Source organism: Trichechus manatus, unplaced genomic scaffold, assembly GCF_000243295.1.
Source record: "Trichechus manatus latirostris isolate Lorelei unplaced genomic scaffold, TriManLat1.0 scaffold00075, whole genome shotgun sequence".
Lineage (NCBI taxonomy): Eukaryota > Metazoa > Chordata > Mammalia > Sirenia > Trichechidae > Trichechus > Trichechus manatus.
In genome coordinates, this window is record NW_004444011.1 from 7,089,171 (window position 1) to 7,112,487 (window position 23,317).

At 38.8% G+C, this 23,317-nt stretch overlaps 1 protein-coding gene across 8 annotated transcripts in view; it reads right to left on the reverse strand.

The window, feature by feature from the left end:
* Nucleotides 1-23,317, reverse strand: part of MLLT10 (MLLT10 histone lysine methyltransferase DOT1L cofactor) — a 332,811-nt gene that overhangs the window by 274,695 nt on the left and 34,799 nt on the right. The window lies entirely within an intron of this gene.

Here is a 23,317-nt window from a genome sequence, read left to right on the forward strand (position 1 = left end):
AACCCATCATGGTCTGCCTCTTTCTGTGATTTGATATTAGCTGTTGTCTCTGAGCCATCAATAAGTTATTGTATTTATTTATTTAATGTTTGCTTACTGTGTCCTAGCTTTGTTTTTTTTAATTGTACTTTAGATGAAGGTTTACAGAACAAATAGTTTCTCATTAAACAGTCAGTACACATATTGTTTTATGACATGGTTAACAACCCCATGACATGCCAACACTCTCCCTTCTTGACCCTGAAGGATTTTTTTTTTTTTTTTTTTTTTGGTGAAAATATACATAGCCAAAATTACACCATTTCAAAAGTTTCTACATGTACAATTCAGTGACATTGATTACATTCTTCCAGTTGTGCTGCTATTCTCGCTATCCTTTTCCAAATTATTCCATCACCATTATCTTCAACTCACTGACCCTTAGGCTTCCCATCAAACTTTTTGAGTTGCTGTTGTCAATTTGATCTCACAGATAATTCCTTTTCTTTTTCTGTACCTTAGATGAAGGTTTACAGAACAGTTTCTCATTAAGCAGTTAATACACATATTGCCCTTTGACAATGGTTAACAACCCCCCGACATGTCAACACTGTCCCTTCTCAACCTTGGGTTCCCTATCACCAGCTTTCTTCTCCCCACCTGCCTACTAGTCCTTGTCCCTGGACTGCTGTGCCTCATTAGTCCCGTTTTATAAGGCTGTCCAGTCCCTGGCTGAACAGTGAACCTCGGTAGTGTGTGTCCTAGCTTCCTGTTTTCTTTTGTTTTGATATGCCCTAATAGGCTGCTTATGCAAGCTAGTTTGATTGCTGGCGCCTTTGAAGTTCTAACGTTCTGTCACTGAGTGGTTAGATCTGTTAGTAGGTGTGTAAGCCCAGGAGTCTGTTTACTTTTCTTGTAGGGATTCAGCTCAGGTGTCCAGGTAGTCAGTCACCAAGTGTTTGGTGCAGGCTCTCACCTACAGTCCTAGACGGGCAGGGGTGATTGGAGTAGGCACAGGTATCTGGCTGTAGTAGGGAGTAACGCACTGAGCAAAGTAGGGGGCTGATGATTGCCCAAGTGTCTGGGAGGAAAGCGTGTCCTTGTTCCCTAGAGTGTGTAAGTGGGAGGGTTCTGCAGCCGGACTATGGGCACCCAATTTTGTTGGCTGTAAGGACTGGGAGGCACCACTTATTCTTGGACCCCTGTCGCAGATGGCTAGGTGGTATGGGTAGAGCCACCAGTCCTCAGGCCCCTGATGTGGGTAGGTGAAAACCCTGCTTAATGGGCAGAACAGTGTCACATGTCACAAACCTGCCCCTCCACCATATAGTTGATACAGCTGAAGTCAGGCATCAGGTATATACCCTGTTGTATTCTGCTAATGAGGGCCTACGCTGTTGAAATGGGCCCACACAGGTCTATGTAGGGGTGAAAGGCTTTCAAAATCTGTGGCCCCCTTACGCCTGTGCCTAGGGAGCTGTGCCTGCCCTGAATTCCCAACTTAGGGGAGCTAGCAGATTATTTTTCCTGTTTGTTAATTTGTTCCCTCTCCAAGGCTGGGAAAATGACTCAGGGTGCGTGATGGCTCGTACTTCCAGCCCAGGGGGCACGGCAATCAGGCAATCGCTGAAGCTGGCCGGGACCCAGTGCAGAGCAGGGAGAGAGTAAGTAAATGGGAGAGAGGTTCTTCCCAAACGGTACGTTTTCTGATCTGCCTGGTAGGTTAGATGCATGTACTTATTTTTTGCCAACTGAGCGCCACTTTTCACTGGTTCTAGAGGCTTGAGCAGACTCTCTGCAGCTCTGTCTCTCCCGATGTGGAAAACACATCCCCAACGCCACTGCCTGCCTCACCGCGCACGCCAGCCAATCCAGCCTGCAGGGAGCTGGTTCCTGCCGGGTCAGGTCTGGCAACTCCTTCCTGCTTCTGAACCGTTTCTCCCTCCCCCTGCCACTCAGTCCGATTTCTCAACTTTGTCTTCGATGTTCAGGGCTCCTAGATTGTCATATATAATCGACTCACTTGTTTTTTGGGGTCTTTGTTGTAAGAGGAACCATGGGAAGCGTCTGACTACTCTACCATCTTGGCCCCACCTCATGACTCTGCAATTTTGATCATAGGTATTTGTGCAAGAAAAATGAAAATCTATGTCAAGAAGACTTATATAAGAATATTCAAGGTAGTTTTCTTTATAACAGTCAAAAAATAGAAACAGTCAGGTGTTCATCACAAGGATAATGCATAAACTATGGTATATTCATACAATGGTCTACTAGTCAGCAATAAAAAGAAACTGACTAAGAATACATACCACAACATGAATGAATTTCAAAAACATTGTGTTGAATAAAAACATGCAAATGAGTACATATTAAATCCTTTAAATGAAAGTCCAGGATAAGTAAATCTAATCTATAACAGAAAAAAATTAGAACACTAGTTGGTCCTTACTGTGAGACTATGGGCCAAAACTAACTGTTGATGGGGGTTAGGAGTACACTGATGCATGCATACATCAAACTAAGCGAATTTGTACTTGAAGATTTGTGCATTACATTGTACATAGAGTTTACATTTTTAAAAAATGTAAATACTAAACTCTAATTAATAATAGCCACCACTCATCTGTCAGTTTGTGGTGGCTTACGTGTTGCTATGATGCTGGAAGCTATGTTACTGGTATTTCAAATACCAACAGGATCACCTACAGGTTTCAGTGGAGCTTCCAGCCTAAGGCAGACTAGTATAAAAGGTCTGGTGATCTACTTTAAAAAATTAGCTGATGAAAACCTATACATCAGAACAGAATATTGTCCAGCTAGACTCAAACATGTCAACATTCATGAAGATTTTGCAGGACCAGGCAACATTTTATTCTGTTATACATAGGGTCACCAGGAATCGGAGCCAACTCGACGACAGCTAACATGAACAACAATTAATAATATGCATACTTAGGTATTTAGTGGGAAATACACAAATGTCAGCAATTTACTTTGAAAACTGGCCAAAAAAAGTAAGATGGATTTATTCGTGAAGACAGGGATGGATACATAAACAAATACATGGTAAAATATTAATGGTACAATCTAAGATGTGGGTAATACAAGTATCTGCTGTAAAATTCTTTAAACTTTATGTATGAAAATTTTCGTAATTTAAAAAAATGAATTTGTCGCCATTGGAACATCAAATAAACTAGCTCTACCTTTTCTGTAAGAACTGAACCACTGGGTAGACACACAGTAGGTAACGGGTTTTATTTTTACAGACGTGTTCTAGTCAATAATAGATCTAAACATTAAGTAATGACTAATAATATAACAAAAAGAAACCAATCACCTATGCAACAGATGTGACAAAAACAAAATTTCTACTTGATAAAGGCTCTCCAACCATCAATTTACAAGAGATAAAAAGAACATGTATGCTAATTGTATCACATGGATGAAACCAAGCAAACTCCAAGCTACAAAGAACTTTACAGAACAATCTGGTTCCTCCAACAAATAAACTGCAGAGATGGACAGGGAAATCATAGATTAAAGGAAATGTAGAGATGTTCAACCAACGGCAAACAAAGTACAGATTTTATCTTAATCATGATCAAAAAACAAGTAAAATTTTATGACATTTAAGAAACAATTAGGGTTTTAACTGTTTCTTCTATTACCTACCTACATAATTCCTGATCTATAAACTTTAGACTTTTTCAAATAATTTTCAATTTATGATCTTACACTTTTCACCAGTATCCCCTGTTCCCATTCTACAATACTATTATCCTGTTAATGCTGGTTAAATCAATTCTCAAATTTACATTAGGAACAAGCTTTACAGTGTAGTTAAAGAGTTGACTATGATTATAGTTCCTTTGTTGTCTAGCATTTTATTTTTACTGGACTTAATAAATACTTCACTAAAACCACAATAAGATCTCATTATAACAGGTTATTTAGCCTATTCTTGGCTCTTTGCATTTTATATACACTTAAAATCATTTTCTTCCATTATTTTAACTTATATTCCATTTTGTACAAGAGGTCCTCTCAGTAAGTAAGAAAAAGAAATAAAAAGTATGAGGTGTGCATTCACCTTGCAGAAAGCCATTTGGCCTTTGGTCTTGATTCCTGAGAACCAGACCAACACCTGAGGCTAATGAGTGGGTGGCTGACTAGCCCAAGAGGGACAAGTTGGGGCCTGATATTGATTAAGCCTCATGAAATATGATCTAATCCATCATGGCCACATGGTGAGGCCAACAGAAGCTTTGGAAAATGGAGGTCCAGGGAACTTCCTGGCTGACATCATGCACAGGACAGGGTAGCATGTCACTCTTTGGTACATGGAAGCTCTGCACTGTGATCCCTCCCAGGCCCTGCCCTATCCATCTCTCCCTCTTAGATGTAATAAATCTGTAGTGAGTATGGCATGCTCTCCAAGAATTCTGTGAGCTGTTCCAGCAAATTGAGACCCAAAGCAACAGGGGGACCTGGCTGGTCTAATGTGGAGGGAGTCATGTGGACTCCTGAGCTAGCAGCTGGTACCGTAAGGGAGTAGAGGAAAACTCCAGGTTTGGGGTCGGATGGTCTGAAGTGGAGAAAGTCACTCCAAGCTTGTGGCCAGTGCCCGCTCACCCAGCCCTGTGTGGCCAGGAGTGAGAAATAGAAAGGCTACATGGGCAGCTGGGGTCTAAACTGAACAGGGAAAGGAAGCTGAGATTTCTATAGGATGCAGCTGGCGTGTAGAGTAGGATTTGTTATCCACCACACAATCTGGCATCAGAAGTAGATGCTCTTAGTCTCCCTGGACTGGTTTGCACAATTGGTGCTGTGATCAGGATTGCCTAGAGTTACTCTGACCTCACAGAAGAACTAAACTTATCAATATCTGCAAATGATATAATTATATACTTAAAAATTCACCAGTAATATACAAATAAATGACTAGAAAGCCTGTTGCGGGAAAAAGTCAATAAAGAAAATCAATTCCATTTTTATCAACAGCAATTAACTGTTTCTAGTAACAGTTAATAATTAAAAATAATGAAATGAAATGAAAAAAAGATAACATTTAAAATAGCATCACAAAATAGCAAGTATCTCACACTTTATAATCATAGTAATTGATTCAGGTAAGAATCAATAGTACATTCTAAAATCACTGAGTGAAACTCTGAGAAGGAACAGGGTATTCACACAGTCTCAAAGTAGCTTCCCACAAATTACCAATAAATAACAAGAGTGTGGTGTAGTGAATTACTTAATATGGCCCTTCCAGCCATAGTCTTCCTAACTCCCACCAAATGACTGGGTGGGGACTATGCAAATGAGGTGTTTGTGGCCCACCACGTGGATCGGAAAGCTTGCTAATAATGTAAATAAGGTACATAGCACCCTTCTGGGGGTGGAACCATGCAAATAAGTTGTATGAAACCTTAATGAGGGGACTGGTCAGTTATGCTATCCTGCTAGGCTTAAAAGAGCAGCCAATCCCAGAGCAGAGGAGGACCTACTACCACCGAGAAAGAAGAGCTAGGAGTACAGCGCGTCCACCAGACCCAGGATCCCTGTACTGAGATCTCCTAGACCCAGAAGACAGAGAGAGAGAGCTGTCTAACATCAGAGAAAGGGAGAGACAGAAAAAAGCAGCAGCACAGAAATGGCAGCAGCAGAGGCAGCTGAACCAGGACACCAGCAGCAAACGACACGGTGAGCTTCCTGGCCCATGGACCAGGGGGGTTACAGTTCGTGTGCCGACCAGCAGAGCTAGAGAGCTGAGCATCTCCAAGCAGAAGGCTTCCCAGCGAACTGGGGTGCCTCCGAGCAGTTGGTGGTAGAGCTAGGCTCACCATCCCACAAATGAAGAGAGCTGCTGAGCGACTTCAGGCCGAGGCTTACTGGCAGAATGGGGTGCCTATAAGCACTTATCAGCAGAGCTAAAAGAGCTTTGTGACACTTGCCCAAACAGGACAGAGGACAAGAGGGCCAGAGAAAGGTATGCCTGTGGGCATGGCTGGGAAGCCACTGTCCTAATCCAAGAACTGTTTTTGAGTGTTCCTGAAACTAAATTGTAACCTGTTACTTCCCTAATCCCATAATTGCGAGTGTCTATGAGTTCTGTGTCACCACTGCAACAAATTATAGAACCTAGCAGTGAAACAGAGAGTGCCGTGGGAGGGACAGTGGGTGTCAGAACTGGTAAAAACTGGGTGTCAGAACTGCCTCATAGGAATCAGCCTTGGACTGTTGGTCTTGATTCTCCTTCCCCCTCATGAAGTTAGAGAAGGGCAGACACCGACTCCACCATGCCATTTTAACAAAGAGGACTAACAGTAACCTTACAATTAAGTAGCCTCGAGGATACCACCTTAATTGAGGGCTCAAAGTTTACATTATCAATAACGGGACAAAATGATATCATGTGTCACCTAATGTGATGCTCTGATATAATATACCAGCCAAAACAGGCATACCTGTTATCTAATCATGAGGTTACAACAATCTCAAATTGAGGAACATAATATATCTGGCTTCTAGTTCTCAAAATTGTCCATGAAATGAGGAAATGTTCCAAAGTAAAGGAACCCAGAAATATATGATAACTAAACACAATGTGAACTGCTAGACTGGTCCTAAACTGATAAAACAATGCTACAAAGTAGTTTTTTGAGACAGCAGGGAAAAATGGAATATGGACTGAAGATTAGTCAACAGTATTGTTTATCGGTGTTAAAATTTCTGATTTTACTACTTTACTGTGATTATCTAAGAGACTGTCCTTATTAGGAAATACACTCTGAAGTATTTAGGGATCAAGTGGCATGATGTCTCCAACATATCTTCAAATGGTTCAGAAGAAATAACATGTTCATATATGCACAATAATAAATTATAAAACACGTGGCAAAAATGTTAAAAATTGATTAATATGGTTGAAGGGCATATATAAAGAGTTCTTTGCACTAATGCCGCAATGTTTCACTAAGTTTGTAATTATTTAAAAATAAAACATAGAAAGTCATCAGCTAAAAAAAATCAAAGTTCTAAAACTTAAGAAAAAAAAAAAATCACAGACTCTCTCACAAAGATAAAACATTACTAGAGCTCAAATCAGTGATGAAAAACCTCCCAACAAAAAAAGTACTCATCCAAATGGCTTCACTGGGCATTCTACCAAACATTTAGAGAATTGACACGAATACTATTTAAACTCGGTTCCAACAGAGAAGGAAGGAATACTCTCTAATTCATTCTATGCAGCAAACAAAACCCTGATACTCAAACCAGACAAACACACCACAAGAAAACTACAGTCCTGTATCTTTTATGATGCAAAAATCCTCAACAAAATATAAGCGAACAGAATCCAACACCAAATTAAGAGTCATATACCATGACCAAGTGGGATTTATTCCAGGAATGCAGGGATTGTCCAAACAAACAACTTAATATGCCATATCAGTAGAACAAAAGAAAAGAACTACATGATCATCAAGGATGCAGAAAAAGCATTTGATAAAATCCAACAATCTTTCTTGATGAAAACTCTGAAGAAGAGTAGAATAGAAGGGAAATTCCACAGTATGATTCAGGGCATACATGAAAAGCCAACAGCCAGCATTATACTTAATGGAAACAGACAGACCTTTCCCCTTGAAATGGAGAACAAGACAAGGGTTGTCTGTTCTCACCACATCTCTTCAATATTGTATTAGAAGTCCTAGCCAGAGCAATAAGAAAAGAAAAAGGAATAAAAGGTATCCAGACTGGAAAAGAAGAAGTAAAATTATCTCTATTCATGGATGAGATGACCTTATATACAGAAAATCTCAGAGAGTCCATAAGAAAACTTCTGGAGCTAATAGAGGAATTTAACACAGCTGCAGGGTACAAGATCGACAAACAAAATCAGTTGGGTTTCTGTACAGCAGCAATGAGAAATCTGAAAGTGAAATTAGGAAAACAATTCCACTTACAACAGTATCTGAGAAAATGAAATAAGTAGAAATAAATCTCACCAGGAACGTTAAGGACTTATACAACAAAAACTGTAAAACACTGTTGAAAGAAATTAAAGAAGACTTAAATAAATGGAAAGATGTTCCATATTCATAGATCAGAAGACTTAATGTTAACATATCAATATTACCCAAAGCAATCTACAGATTCGACGCAATCCTGATCAAAATTCCAACAGCCTTCCTTACAGAAACAGAAAAACCAATCCTCAACGTTATACAGAATGGCAAGAGGCTCTGAATAGCTAAAAAAATGTTCAAAGAGAAGAACAAAGTAGGAGGACTCAATTTCCTGATTTTAAAACATACTACAGGCATACTTCAGAGCTACTGCGGGTGTGGTTCCAGACCACCTCAATAAAGTGAGCAATAAAGTGAGTCAAACGAATTTTTTGGTTTCCGAGTGTATCTAACAGTTATGTTTATACTATACTGTAGTCTATAGGTGTGCAACAGCGTTATGAATAAAAAATCATGTACATACCTTAAATTTTTTTTTATTGTGCTTTAAGTTTACAGCTCAAGTCAGTTTCTTATACAAAATTTTATACCTACATTGCTATGTGACCCTAGCTGTTCCCCCTGTAACGTGAAAGCACACTCCTCCTTTCCACCCCGGATTTCCTGTGTCCATTTAACCAGCTCCTGTCCCTTTTTGCCTACTCATCTTGCCTCTGGACAGGAGGCAACCATTTAGTCTCATGTATCTACTTGAACTAAGAAGCACTCTCCTCACGAGTTATCATTTTATGTCCCGTAGTCCAGTCTAATCTTTCTCTGAAGAGTTGGCTTCACGAATGGTTTCAATCCTGGGCTAACAGAGAGTCCAGGGGCCATGTCTTCCGGGATCCCTCCAGTCTCAGTCAGACCATTAAGTCTGATCTTTTTAATACAATCTGAGATCTGCAACTCACTGTTCTCCTGCTCCATCAGGGACTCTCTGCTGTGTTTACTGTCAGGGTGGTCATTGGTGGTAGCTGGGCACCAGCTAGTGCTTCTGGTCTCAGGCTGATAGAGTCTCTGGTTTATGTGGCCCTTTCTGTCTCCTGGGCTAAAAAATACTTTACAGCTAAAAAATACTAACCATCTTCTAAGCTTTCAGCAAGTCATAATCTTTTTGCTAGTGGAAGGTCTTGCCTCGATGTTGATGGCTGCTGACTGATCAGGGTGGTGGTCACTGAAGGTTGAGGTGGCTTGGCAATATCTTAAAATAAGACAACAGTGAAGTCTGTGGCATCGACTGATTCTTCCTTTCATGAAAAATTTCTCTGTAGCATGCAATGCTGTATGATAGCATTTTACCCACAGCTGAACTTATTTTCAAAACTGGAGTCAATTCTCTCAAATCCTTCTGCTGTTTTATTAACTAAGTTTATGTAATATTCTAAGTTCTTTGTCATTTCAACAATGTTCGCAGCATCTTCACCAGGAGGTAGATCCCATCTTAAGAAACCACTTTCTTTGCTCATCCATAAGAAGCAATTCCTCATCCATTAAAGTTTTATCATGAGATTGCAGCAATTCAGTCACATCTTCAGGCTCACTTCTAATACTAGTTCTCTTGCTATTTCCACTACATCTGCAGTTACTTCCTCTACTGATGTCTTGAACACCTCAAAGTCATTCATCAGGGTTGGAATCAATTTCTTCTGAAGTCCTGTTAATGTTGATATTTTGACCTCCTCCCACAAATCATGAACGTTCTTAATGGCATCTAGAATGGTGAATCCTTTCCAGAAGGTTTTGAATTTACTTTGCTCAGATCCCTGAGAGGAATCACTATTTATAGCAGCTATAGCCTTACAAAATGTATTTCTTAAATAATAAGATCTGAAAGTCGGAACTACTCCTTGATCCATGGGCTGCAGAATGGATGTTGTGTTATCAGGCATGAAAACGTTACTCTCCTTGCACATCTCCATCAGAGCTCTTGGGTGATCAGGTGCATTGTCAATGTGCAGTAATATTTTGAAAGGAATCTATTTTTTCTAAGCAGTATGTCTCAACAGTAGGCTTGAAATATTCAGTAAACCATGCTGTAAACAGATGTGCTGTCATCCAGGCTTTGCTGTTCCATTTATAGAGCACAGGCAGAGTAGATTTAGTATAATTCTTAAGGGCCCTAGGATTTTCAGAATGGTAAATGAGCATTGTCTTCAACTTAAAGTTACCAGCTGCATTAGCCCTTAACAAGAAAGTCAGCCTGTCCTTTGAAGCTTTGAAGCCAGGAATTGATTCCTTCTCTCTAGCTATGAAAGTCCTAGATGGCATCATCTTCCAATATGAGGCTGTTTCATCTACCTTGAAAATCTGTTGTTTAGTGTAGCCACCTTCATCAGTTATCTTAGCTGAATCTTCTGGATAACCTGCTACAGCTTCTACATCACAGTTTCTGCTTCACCTTGCACTTTTAGGTTATGGAAATGGCTTCTTTCCTTAAGCCTCATGAACCAACCTCTGCTAGCTTCAAACTTTTCTTCCGCACCTTCCTCACCTGTCTAAACTCTCAGAATTGAAGAGAGTTAAGGTCGCTGCTCTGGATTAGGCTGTGGCTTAAGGGAATGTTGTTGCTGGTTTGATCTTCTATCCAGACCACTACAACTTTCTCCATATCAGCAATAAGGCTGTTTGGTTTTCTTATCATTTATGTGTTCACTGAAATAGCACTTTTAATTTCCTTCAAGAACTTGTCCTTTGCATTCACAACTTGGCTAACTATCCGGCACAAGAGGCCCAGCTTTCAGCCTATCTTGGCTTTCAACATGCCTTCCTCACAAAGCTGAATCATTTCTAGCTTTTGATTTAAAATTAGAGACATGCGACTCTTCTTTCACTTGAACACTTGGAGGCCATTGCAGGATTATTAACTGGCCTAATTTCAATACTGTCATGTCTCAGGGAATAGGGAGGCCTGAAGAGAGGGACGAACAGCTGGTCGACAGAGCAGTCAAAACACACGCAACATTTATCATTTAAGTTCATCGTCTTATAAGGGCACAGTTCATGACACCCCAAAACAATTACAATACTAACATCAAACATCACTGATCACAAGTCACCATAACAAATACAATAGTAATGGAAAAGTCTGAAATATTATGAGAATTACCAAAATGTGACACAGAACATGAAGTGAGCATACGCTGTTGGAAAAATGGTGCTGACAGACTTTCTCGATGCAGAGTTGCCACAAACCTTCAATTTGGAAAAAAAAAAAAAACACAAACAGTATCTGCAATCAAGAAAAGCACAATAAAGTGAGGTATGCCTGTATACAGCTACAATAATCAAAACAGCCTGGTACTGGTATAATAGACACATAAGCTGATGGAATAGAATTGAGAGTCCAGATATAAACCCACAAACGTATGGTCAACTAATTTCTGACAAGGCTACTCATAAGTCCATTTGATGGAGAAAGAAGAGTCTCTTAAATAAATGGTGTGGGGAAAATTGATTTCCACGCACAGAAAAATAAAACAGGATCCATGCCTCCCGCCATACATATTCAAAATGGACTGAGAACCTAAATGTGCAAACTAAAACCATAAATTCTTAGACGAAAAAGCAGGGGCAATGCTGTCCGCCCTAGCTTTCAACTACAGATTATCTAATACAGTCATGTGCCGCGTAATGTCCACCTGGGCAACATCAAACCACATATATGTCCCTGGTCAGGTACGTGCCATCCACGGTATGCTCACAGCCTGACTCAGCATCAAGCCCAACCGACCGCCCCCTACCCACATAAATAGCTGCCCCTGCTGCTGGGAGGTGAGGGCACCTGATCCTGCTCCCAAGCACCCAACGTCTGCAGGCATCACGAGGCCTAGGTGGGGTGGGGGCGCCTAGTTGCTGAGACCACTCCCCTACTGCCCCGGGCCCTGCCCAAGGCCTCCCTGCCATGACCTTCACAGGGCTATGGGGCTGCAGGCCAGGCAGGACCTGGCCAAGCACTCACCTGAGGCGTCTGCAGCTCCTCATCTGCAGCAGGAGCTGCACAGATCCTGCTGCACAGGTCACGCGCTACACAGCAGCCCCCAGGCTGTTGTGTCCAGGAGACCCATGTCCCACAGACCCAGGTGTTCACACAATGTCCAAATCACATAATATCCTATTTCACAGACTATATCATGGACTTTAAGCCACACATGACTGTATAATAACAAAAGCACAAATACCAAATGACAAAATACATAAATGAGACCTCATAAAAATTAAAGACTTTTGTTCATCTAAAGAATTTATCAAAAAGGTGAAAAGACAAGCTACTGACTGGAAGAGCATCTTCGGAAACCATGTATCAGACCAGACTCTAATAACCAAAATATGTATAAAACTTCAACAATTTAACAACAAAAAGACAACCCATCATAAAACGGGCAAAGGACTTGAATAGACATTTCACCAAAGAGGACATTCAAATGGCCACAAAACACATTAAAAATCCCCGGCGTCTATTAGTCATCAGAGAGATGCAAATCAAAACCACAATGAGATACCATTTTACTCCCACTAGAACAGCAAAGATTAAAAAAAAAAAAACAGAAAGTAACACATGTTGGCAAGGATGTGGAGAAATTAGAACACTTATCCATTCCTGGTGAGAATGCAAAATGGTACAGCCATTGTGGAAAACAGTGTGGCGGTTCCTCAAAAAACTAAAAATAGAACTACCATCAAACCGAAACCAAACTTGTTGCCACTGAGTCGATTCCAACTCATAGGAGCCTTGGTGGCACAGTGGTTAAGAGCTCAGCTGCTAACCAAAAGGTCAGCAGTGCAAATCTACCAGCCCCTCCTTGGAAACCCCATGGTGCAGTTCAACTCTGTTCTACAGAGTCAGTATAACAAACTACCGCATGAACCAGCAACTCCACTCCTACGTATATACCCAAAAGACCTGAAAGCAGAGACTGAAAAGGAGACGTGTACACCAATGTTCACTGCAGCACTGTTCACAATAGTTAAAAAGTGGGAACAACTTAAATGCCCATCAACAGATGAATGGATAAACAAATGCAGCTATACATACAACGGAATACTACTCAGCCAGAAGGAGAAATGAAGTCTTAATACGTGGTTCAGTATGGGTGTAGTCTGAAGACCTGTTGAGCGTAATAAGCCAATCACAAAAGCACAAATACTGTATGACCTCATTTACATAAAATAACAAAAAAAGGCAAATGTATAGATACCAAAGTTTATCAGTGGTTACCAGGGGCAGGAGGGAGGAGGAAAAGGAGGGTTAACAGTGATGGAAAAATCATACTGATTAAGGGTAGGGCTGCACAGTCAATTATTATAATTGCCGTCAATAAGTTGTACACCTGCAAAAAGTAGAATTGACAAAAGTTCTGTGACAGATATATTTACAACAACAAAAAAAAAGTAGCTGCTGAGGCTGCATATGTACAACCAAACACCTCAAGGGGTTTGGTTCCTTCGTTTGGAGGTTTCAGGCAATGGTTTCATCGGACATACAAGTTAACTCACCTAATAACATGTTAGAGCTTCTGTTCTACCTCCTAGTTTGTTGCATAGTGCCTGGAGTCTTATAAGCTTACAAGTGGCCATCCAAGACACAACAACTGGTCTCATTTCACCTGAAGCAACAAAGGAAGAAGGAAAAGCAACAAATAGGAGGAGGAAATGGAATGTGTGGCTAATTGCATCCATGAACAACTGTCTCCTTTGCTATGAGACCAAAAGAGCTGGACGGTGCCCGGCTACCATTGCTGAACATTTTGATCAAAGATCCGAAAGAAGAATCCTGATCAAAAGGGGAAAAATGCAGAACAGAATTTCAGATTCTTATAGATGGTAGAATTTCTGGAGCCATAGAGGCTGGATGAACCCCTGAAACTACTGTCCTGAGATAATCTTTAGACTTTAAACCAAAAACATTCCCTAAAGTCATCTTAAAACCATAAAAAAGGTTTGGCATAACTAATAAAAAAAAGGTCTGCCTTGAGCATTATGCTCTTTTAAGATCTATATATATATATATATGTGATGAAACTGACAACAGCAACTCAAAAGATTAGCTAGGAACCTTAGGAGGCAGTGAGTTTATGTTAATGATGCAGGAACAACTCAGAAAAGGAGGGTGAGAATGGCTGCACAACTTGAAGAATGTAATCAACGTCACTAAATTGTACATGTAAAACTGTTCAATTGGTGTGTTTTGCTATGTGTATCTCAATAAGAACAACACAATAAATAAAATTTAGGGAAAAAAATTATGAGAGAAACTAAAGAAAACCTAAAATAGAAAGATTACCTTATTCACGGACTGTAAGAATCAAAACTGGAAAGATGCCAAGTTTTTCCCAAATTGATCTACAGAATCAATGCAAACCCAAACAAAACAGTACCAGGACTTTCCACAGAACAAAGTGGCTATAAATGTATGTCACATGCAAAAAGCCAAGAATAGGCAAGATACTTTAAAAAAAAAAGACAAGATAATATCTATCTGATACCAGATTTCCAGACTTATTAAATGGCTATAGTAATTTTAAAACTGTGGTATTGGCAAAAAGATAAGACAAATATATCAAAAAAGCATAACAGAAACTCTACACATCCACACATACATAACAGCTGACTGATGACACTGTGGCAATGTAGAGCAATGGGTCAAAATGGTGTTAGAAGAACTGGATATACTATTAAAAAAAAAAAATCAAACTTTCTCCTCCTACTTCACTCTATACACAAAATATACAAAATTAAAATTCAGGCAGATTATAGATCTAAATGAAAAAGGCAAAACAAAAAATCCTTTTAGAAGATCATAGAGAAAAATAATTTTATGACCTCAGGCTACAAAAAAAATTTCGTAAGTCACAAAAAGCACTAACCACAAAAGAAAACTGAAAATTTTGACTAAATTGACATTAAGAACTTCTTTTCATCAAAAGACAGCATTTTAAAAAATGAAAAGACAAACCACTTACAGGGAGAAGCCATCTGCAAGTCACAACTAAAAAAACTCAAATGACCTAAGAAAGGAGCTCACCATCATTAGTAATCAGCAACTGTGAAGTAAAACCACAATGACACATACCACCACATACCTACTAGAATTTTAAACCAGAAAATTAAAAAGACTGACAATACTAAGCATTGGGTAAAGATGTAGTACAAAGACACTAACTAAATAGTAGACAAGTTTTATCTTAGGTGAAGGGAAGGACAGCACACACTATAGGGAAGTTAGCACAACTGGACTAAACCAAAGCTAAGAAGTTTCCTGAATACAATCAAACACTTTGAGGGACAAAGCAGCAGGATAACGGTGTGGGGACCATGCTTTCAGAGGACATCTAGGTCAACTGGTATAACAAAGCTTATTAAGAGACCCATAAAACAAACAATAACACATGTAACTCAACCATGTATATGAGACTAAATGGGTACACCAGCCCAGGGGCAAGGACAAGAAGGCAGGAGGGGACAGCAGGAAAGCTGGACGAATGGAAACGGAGAACCCAAGGTCAAAAAGTGGAGAGTGCTGACACATTATGGGGTTGACAATCAACGTCATAAAACAATACATGTATTAATTGTTTAATGAGAAACTAATTTGCTCTGTAAACCTTCATCTAAAGCACAACAAAAAAATAAAGTTAGTCTTTGGATAATAGTAAAATATAAATCCTTTTATAGCTTATAATATACGGCTATTTGTACAAATGACAAAAGAATATACGTTGAAATACATTTCACATAAATCAAAAAAGAAGTGTGTTTTACTTGAGAAAACTCATCCAGTCATCCAGGTGCCACTGAAGCAACTCTAATTCATGGCAACCCATGGAAAAAACTCAGCATTCCCCAAAAAATCAGTGACCAAAAGCAGTCAAACATCCATAAATATTAATCATTTGCTGCCAAAGAAATGATGATTAAATAACTTCTGAAAGTATAAATTAAAACCTTCATAAAGAGAAAGAAAACTCATGTAACTTTCATCACCCTAACTTTTAAGGCCAAGGGAATAAATCAGGAACTACAGGGTAAAATATACACATACAGTGGCAGAAATTAATAAACTTCAGAGAAGAGTCAACCATGGAGGAATAGTGTCCTCATAACTGACTATATAGTTCTTAATCTCACCATATTTATGCTATTCAATCTCTCCTATTCTAAAATACCAAGATGAAGATACTCACATATACACATCTGGTAACCCTTCAGGTTATTTGCCTAACTATAATCTGAAGTACAGCATAGCAAGAGAACCAACTCTGGAGGGCCCAGAGTTCAAAATCCGGCTTGCCCACTTGTTAATAATGTGACTCTGTACAAATTAAATTACTTAACCTATGTCTCAAGTTTCCTCATCGTTAAAAAAGTGGCTGATTTGAAGGTTTAGAGTCATGGTTTCATAGGACATCCCAGTTAAATGGCCTAATACCATGTTTAGTGCTTCTGTTCTATCTCCTAGCTCTCTGCAGAGTGCCTGGGGTCTTAAAAGCTTACAAGCTACCATTCAAGATACAATAACTGGTCTCTATTTGCCTTGAGCAACAGAGGAAGGAAAGTCAGAACAGGAGGAGGAAATGGAATATGTGGCTAATTGCCTCCATGAACAACTGCTCCCTTTACCATGACACCCGAAGAACTGGATGGTACCTGGCTACCACTATAAATATTTCAATCAAAGATTCTACAGAAGAATCATGGTCAAAGGGGAGACAATACAGAAGAGAATTTTCAAATTCTCATAAACACCAGACATTGTGGAGCCATGGAGGCTGGATGAACTCCTGAAACAACTGCCCTGAGATAATCTTTAAACCTTAAACCAAAAATATCCCTTGAAGTCTTCTTAAAACCAAACAATAGCTTAGTAAAGAATGTCTGACTTGAGTATTGTACTCTTTTAAGATCTTGCTATATGGGATCAAACTGACAACAGCAACTCGAAAGATTATAAAGGAAACTTAGGGGGCAGTGAATTTATGTTAATGGGGAAGAACAAATTGTAAAAGAGTGAGAATGGCTGCACAACTTGAAGAATGTAATCAATGTCAATGAATTTTGTACGTGTAGAAATTGAATTGGTATATGTTCTGCTGTGTATATTCTCAACGACAAAAAAGGATTATTAAAAAAATACCTGTATCTCACTGTTCTGATTAGACGGTGAATAATATAATCCTCCATGTAAAGCACCTGACAGTACCTGGCAAAATAAGAGCTCAATGCTATTCTGTAACTGAGGAAACTGAGCCTTAGAAGAAACTTGCCCAATAACGTATCTATGGTAGTTCATCTGACTCCAAAACCCATAATCTTAACACTAAACTATACTGCCTGGGTATCACTGGATGAGATTATGGAATTTTTCCCCCTTTCTTCTTATCTTTCTTTCCCCCAATTTTCAAAAATTTGAGCATGCATATATTACTATTGAAATCACTATTACTGAAATTAAGATAGGACACAACAAATTCTAACCTGAGGCATTGGGACATGGATTAGAAAACAGAAAACCACTGGTGATTTTTGAAAATAACACAGAGAAAGTAATCTCTCAGGCTTATTTGTCTGCTAGTAGCTATGTGAAAGATGGACTGGGGAAAGAAAGTAGGAAAGTGGCGACAAGACAGATGGAAAAAAGAATTTACATGGTGATATGACAATTGTAATTTTTTTAATAGACCCTTTTTTTTTTTTTTAGTAGTTTTAGCTTTAAAGAGAAAATGTACAGAAAGTAGACAGTTTCCATTTACCCTTTCCCCCGCATACTGTTTCTCCTATTAACATCCTGCATTCCTATGGTCCATTTGTTACAACTGATGAACTCACATTAACACATTATTATTTACTGAAGTCCACAGTGGCTCAAATGATTAAGTGCTTGACTACTAGTCGTAAAGGTTCACAGTTAGAACCCGCTCAGAGGTGTCTCAGACATCCCTGGTGATCTACTTCCGAAAGGTCACAGCATTGAAAACCCTATGAAGCAGTTCCACTCTGCACACACAGAGTCACCATAAGTCAGAATCGACTCAACGGCAATTGACAACAACAAAGTCCATAGTTCACATCAGGGTTCACTCTTTGTGTTGTACAGATCTATGTGTTTTGACAGATGCGTACTGTCATGTGTCCACCGTTACAATACCATAGAGAAGTTTCAATGCCCTAAAAACGCTCTGTAGTCCACCATCGTTCCTTCCCCCTCCCCCTGCATCCCTGGCAAACCACTGATCTTTTTTCACTGTCTCTGTACCTCTGCTTTTTCCAGAATGTCACATACTTCAAATCATACAGTATGTAGCTTTTTCACATTGGCTTTTTTCACTTAGCAGTATGCATTTAAGATTTCTCCATGTCTTTTTGTGGGTTGACAGTTCATTTCTTTATATCACTTAGCAATACTCCATCATATGAATGTACCACAGTTTGTTTATCCATTCATCTATTGAGGGACATCTTGGTTGCTTCCAATTTGGGGCAATTATGAATAAAGCTGCTATAAATATTCCTGTGCAGGTTTTTATGTGAACATATATTTTTATCTCACTTGGGTAAATACCTAGGAGTGTGATGGCTAGATCAAAATAGTAGCCAATATTTTGCTTTGCAAGAAACTGACAAACTGTCTTCCAAAGTGTGTTACCAATTTGCATTCCCACCAGCAATGAATTAAGAGTGCCTATTGCTCCACATCCTCACAGGGCAGTTGCAATTTCTACTTGGTCCTAGGGCAATACCACCATAAATTTCTGAATCTACTGTATAAATAGAGAATTAGTTTTTATTGTTGTATGTGTTTTTTTTTTTTTTTTTAACCCAGCCATACCTGGTACAGAAATGTTTAAGTTTGAAAAACAATGCTTTTAGTGAAAATACTGTAGTCCAGAAAAAAATTTTTCTCTGCACCAAAGGTTGAGAAACACTACAGGAACTTGGGAAACAATCTTGAAACAGAAGTGAGCTGTACTGAAAAGGAAAGTAGTAAAAAGATAGTGAGAGAAATTCATTAGAACTATGTATGATGTGCTATCTTTTGTAGAAAGGGAAGAAAAACAAAAGTCTATATAAGCTTGCACATACATAAACTGTAGAAAAATGCATGAAAAACTAGTAACAATGGGGAGTTGGAAGGCAAAACTGGGTAACTGAGAGACAGGTTAAGAAAGAGAATTTTCACTGTGTATCTTTTTGTATTTTTTTAACCATGTCAATATACCACCTTATAAAACTTAAATAATTTAAACTGCTGCAATAATCTAGAAAAAATGGGGGTTAGATTATGATAGTGACTACAGAGGTAGAGAAATTTAATCAAAGATGCCTAGGATACCTAAGTAGAGACATCCAGAAGGTAAATGGATATAGGGATCTGAAAGCTGAAAAAATTTTTCAGATATCGGTGCCCAGAGGTATCCATAAGCATGCATAAGTTCACCTAAGGTGAGGCAATCAAATAAACAAGCTAGAAAACCAATCATGTAACTTAAATTTTAAAGGATTAAGAAAGAAATGTCAAAAATGTAGTGTTGAAAGAGATAGAAGAAAGCTTCTCAGAAGTCAGCAGAAGAACCAACTGTAAGAAAGATGGAATAATCAGTTTTAAATGCTGCAAAGTGGGTCAAGTAGAATGAAAACTGCAGAAAATTTGAAGTTTGGCAATTTGAAGTTAACAGCAAAATCAAAAGGCTGTAGACTCAAAAGACAAATGTAATAGTTTAAAGGGTAAATGAATAAATGAATAGGAGCTTATGATATTTTATGTATTTATTTCTAAAATTTTGTCAAGAAAGGTTCTGAGACAGCCTACAATAAAGGGCCTGTATTATAACCTTAAAATTTGAAAAATGAACATTAAAAACCAGTATGGTAGACATCTATTTTTGTCTGCTTCATAATCTCCCCTTCTACAAACAGCACTCACACACACCCCCACCCCCAACATTAGGGAAGCTGCTCTTACCCCAGACTTCAACTATGCAGTTCTAGTAAGGGTTGCCATTCATAGGACCCTCCCCACCCTCCAGCCACAGGGATGGGCACATGATCCAAGGCAGATCAATCAGAGTCCTTCCCCAGGATTCTTCAAGACAACCCCTTCTTCTGATAGAAGGGGCTGGGAAGATGAGAGCCAAAAGCTGTCAGCAGTCATGGTTCCAGTCTCATGAAGTAGAAAGTTATGTAGTAGGAGAGAACAAAATCAACACGCAGAGAAACAAAGGCAAGAGGTGAAGTCCTAAACCCCACAGAATGAGGAAGAGGAAACAAATATACCAGTAGTGAGATTAATATAGTTGATGTAACAAAAGACCAGATTTGGTTATGGAATACCTGGGAGCCAGGACAAAAAGAAAACTAGAATGTGTTTCACAGATATGACTATCAAAAAGGAGGAAATATACCAGATCCTCAAGGGAGAAAAGTTTCCTGATGCTAAATTATTAAGAATTTCTCATTCATGGATCTCTATGCAACTGTAGCTAAAAGACAAAAAGGACACCGTCCATGATGAGGATTTTCTGGCAAATCCAGATTTCATATGGCTATTGCTTACAATGGCAAATAAATTATAACTCAATTACTAAGCACAACTAAGAGGCTAAAATATAGCAGGTAGTTAAGAAGTAGAGGTATCAACTCTGGTTTTGTTCTTCCAAGAAGTTTGCTACACAAAAAGAAAAAGGCAACAAGATGAAAACAAAGAAAGGAAAAGTACAGTCCATCGGAAGATCCAGAATTTTTTGTGAGGTGACTGGGAAAAAATCAAGTAAAAAGAACAGTTTGAAGATAGGACATTACTGGAAACTGATCAAACAAGCCTCTGGCAAAAATGGGAAAAGACCACATCAAGAGTAAAGGTAGTTACAGAGGTAGAACAACTAAATAAACCCCTAACAAAAGAAGAAATTGGAAGGGTAATTAAAAAACTCACAACAAAAAAAGCCCTGGCCAGGATGGCTTCACTGGAGAATTCTACCAAACTTTCAGAGAGAGTTAAGACCACTACTACTAAAGGTAATTCAGAGCACAGAAAAGGATGGAATACTCCCCAACTCATTCTGGGAAGCCAGCATAACCCTGATACCAAAATCAGGTAAAGACACCACAAAAAAAAGAAAATTATAGACCGATATCCCTCATGAACACTGATGCAAAAATCTTCAACAAAATTCTAGCCAATAGAATTCAGCAACATATCAAAAAAATAATTCACCATGATCAAGTGGGATTTATACTAGGTATGCACAGATGGTTCAACATTAGAAAAACAATCAATGTAATCCATCACCTAAATAAAACAAAAGACAAGAACCACATGATCCCATCGATAGATGAAGAAAAGGCATTTGACAAAGTCCAACACCCATTCACGATAAAAACTCTCAACAAAATGGGGACAGGAAATTCCTCAGTATAATTAATGGCATCTATACAAAGCCAACAGTCAACATCATCCTAAATGGAGAAACTCTGAAAGCATTCACCTTAAGAACAGGAACTAGACAAGGATGCCCTTTATCACCACTCTTATTCAACACTGTGCTGGAGGACCCAGCCAGAGAAATTAGGCTAGAAAAAGAAAGAAAGGGCATCTGAATTGGTAAGAAAGAAGTAAAAGTATCTCTATTTGCAGATGATATGATCTTATACACAGTAAACCCAAAGAATCCACAAGAAAACTACTGGAACTAATAGAAGATTTCAGCAAAGTTTCAGGACACAAGATAAACATAAAAAAATCAGTTGGATTCCTTAACACCAACAGAGAGAACCTCAAAGAGGAAATCACCAAATCAATACCATTTACAACAGCCCCCAAGAAGATAAAATACTTAGGAATAAACCTAACCAGTGACATAAAAGAGCCACACAATGAAAACTACAACACACTACTGCAAGAAACCAAAAGAGACCTGCATAAGTGGAAAAACATCTTGCTCATGGATAGGCAGACTCAACACTGTGAAAATATCAATCCTACCCAAAGCGATCTGCAGATACAACGCAATCCCGATCCAAATCCCACTGGCATTTTTTAATGAGATGGAAAAACAAATCACCAACTTCATATGGAAAGGGAAGAGGCCTCAAATAAGTAAGGCATTACTCAAGAAGAAGAAAAAAGTGGGAGGCCTCACACTACCTAATTTCAAAACCTATTACACCGCCATGGTAGTCAAAACAGCCTGGTACTGGTACAACAACCGATACATAGACTAATGAAACAGAATTGAGAATCCAGACACAAATTCATCCACCTATGAGCAGCTGATGTTTGACAAAGGCCCAAAGTCTATTAACCAGGGAAAAGACAAGTGTCTTTAACAAATGGTGCTGGCATAACTGGATATCCATCTGCAAAAAACTGAAACAAGACCAAACCTCACACCATGTACAAAAACTAACACAAAATGGATCAAAGGCTTAAATATAAAATCAAAAACAATATAGATCATGGAAGATAAAACAGGGACAACGCTAGAAGCCCTAATACATGGCATAAACACAATTCAAACCATAGGTAACAATGCACAAGCACTAGAAGAGAGACTAGATAACTGGAAGCTCCTAAAAATCAAACACTTATGCTCATCAAAAGACCTCATCAAAAGAACAACCTACAGACTGGGAAAAAATTTTTAGCTATGACAAATCCGATCAGCATCTTATCTCTAAAATCTACAAAATACTGCAAAACCTCAACAACAAAAAGACAAATAAACCAATTAAAAAATGGGCAAAGGATATGAACGGGCACTTCGCCAAAGAAGATATTCACGCGGCTAACTGACACATGAAGAAATGCTTATGATCATTAGCCATTAGAGAAATGCAAATAAAAACTACAATGAGATATCATCTCACTACAACAAGTCTAGCATTAATCCAAAAACACAAAATAATAAATGCTGGAGAGGTTGTGGAGACACTGGAACACTGCCGGTGGGAATGTAAAGTGGTACAACCACTTTGGCGCTTTCTTAAAAAGCTAGAAATAGAAGTATCATACGATCCAGCTATCCCACTCCTTGGAATATATCCTAAAGAAATAAGAATCATCACACAAATAGATATATGCACACCCATGTTCACTGCAGCACTGTTCACAATACCAAAAAGATGGAAACAACCTAGGTGTCCATCAACGGACAAATGGAAAAACAAATTATGGTATATCCACACAATGAAATACTACGCAACAATAAAAAACAACGATGAAGCCGTTAAACATCTTATAGCATGAAGGAAGCTGGAGGTCATTATGATAAGTGAATTTAGTCAGTCACAGAAGGGCAAATATTGTATAAGACCACTATAAT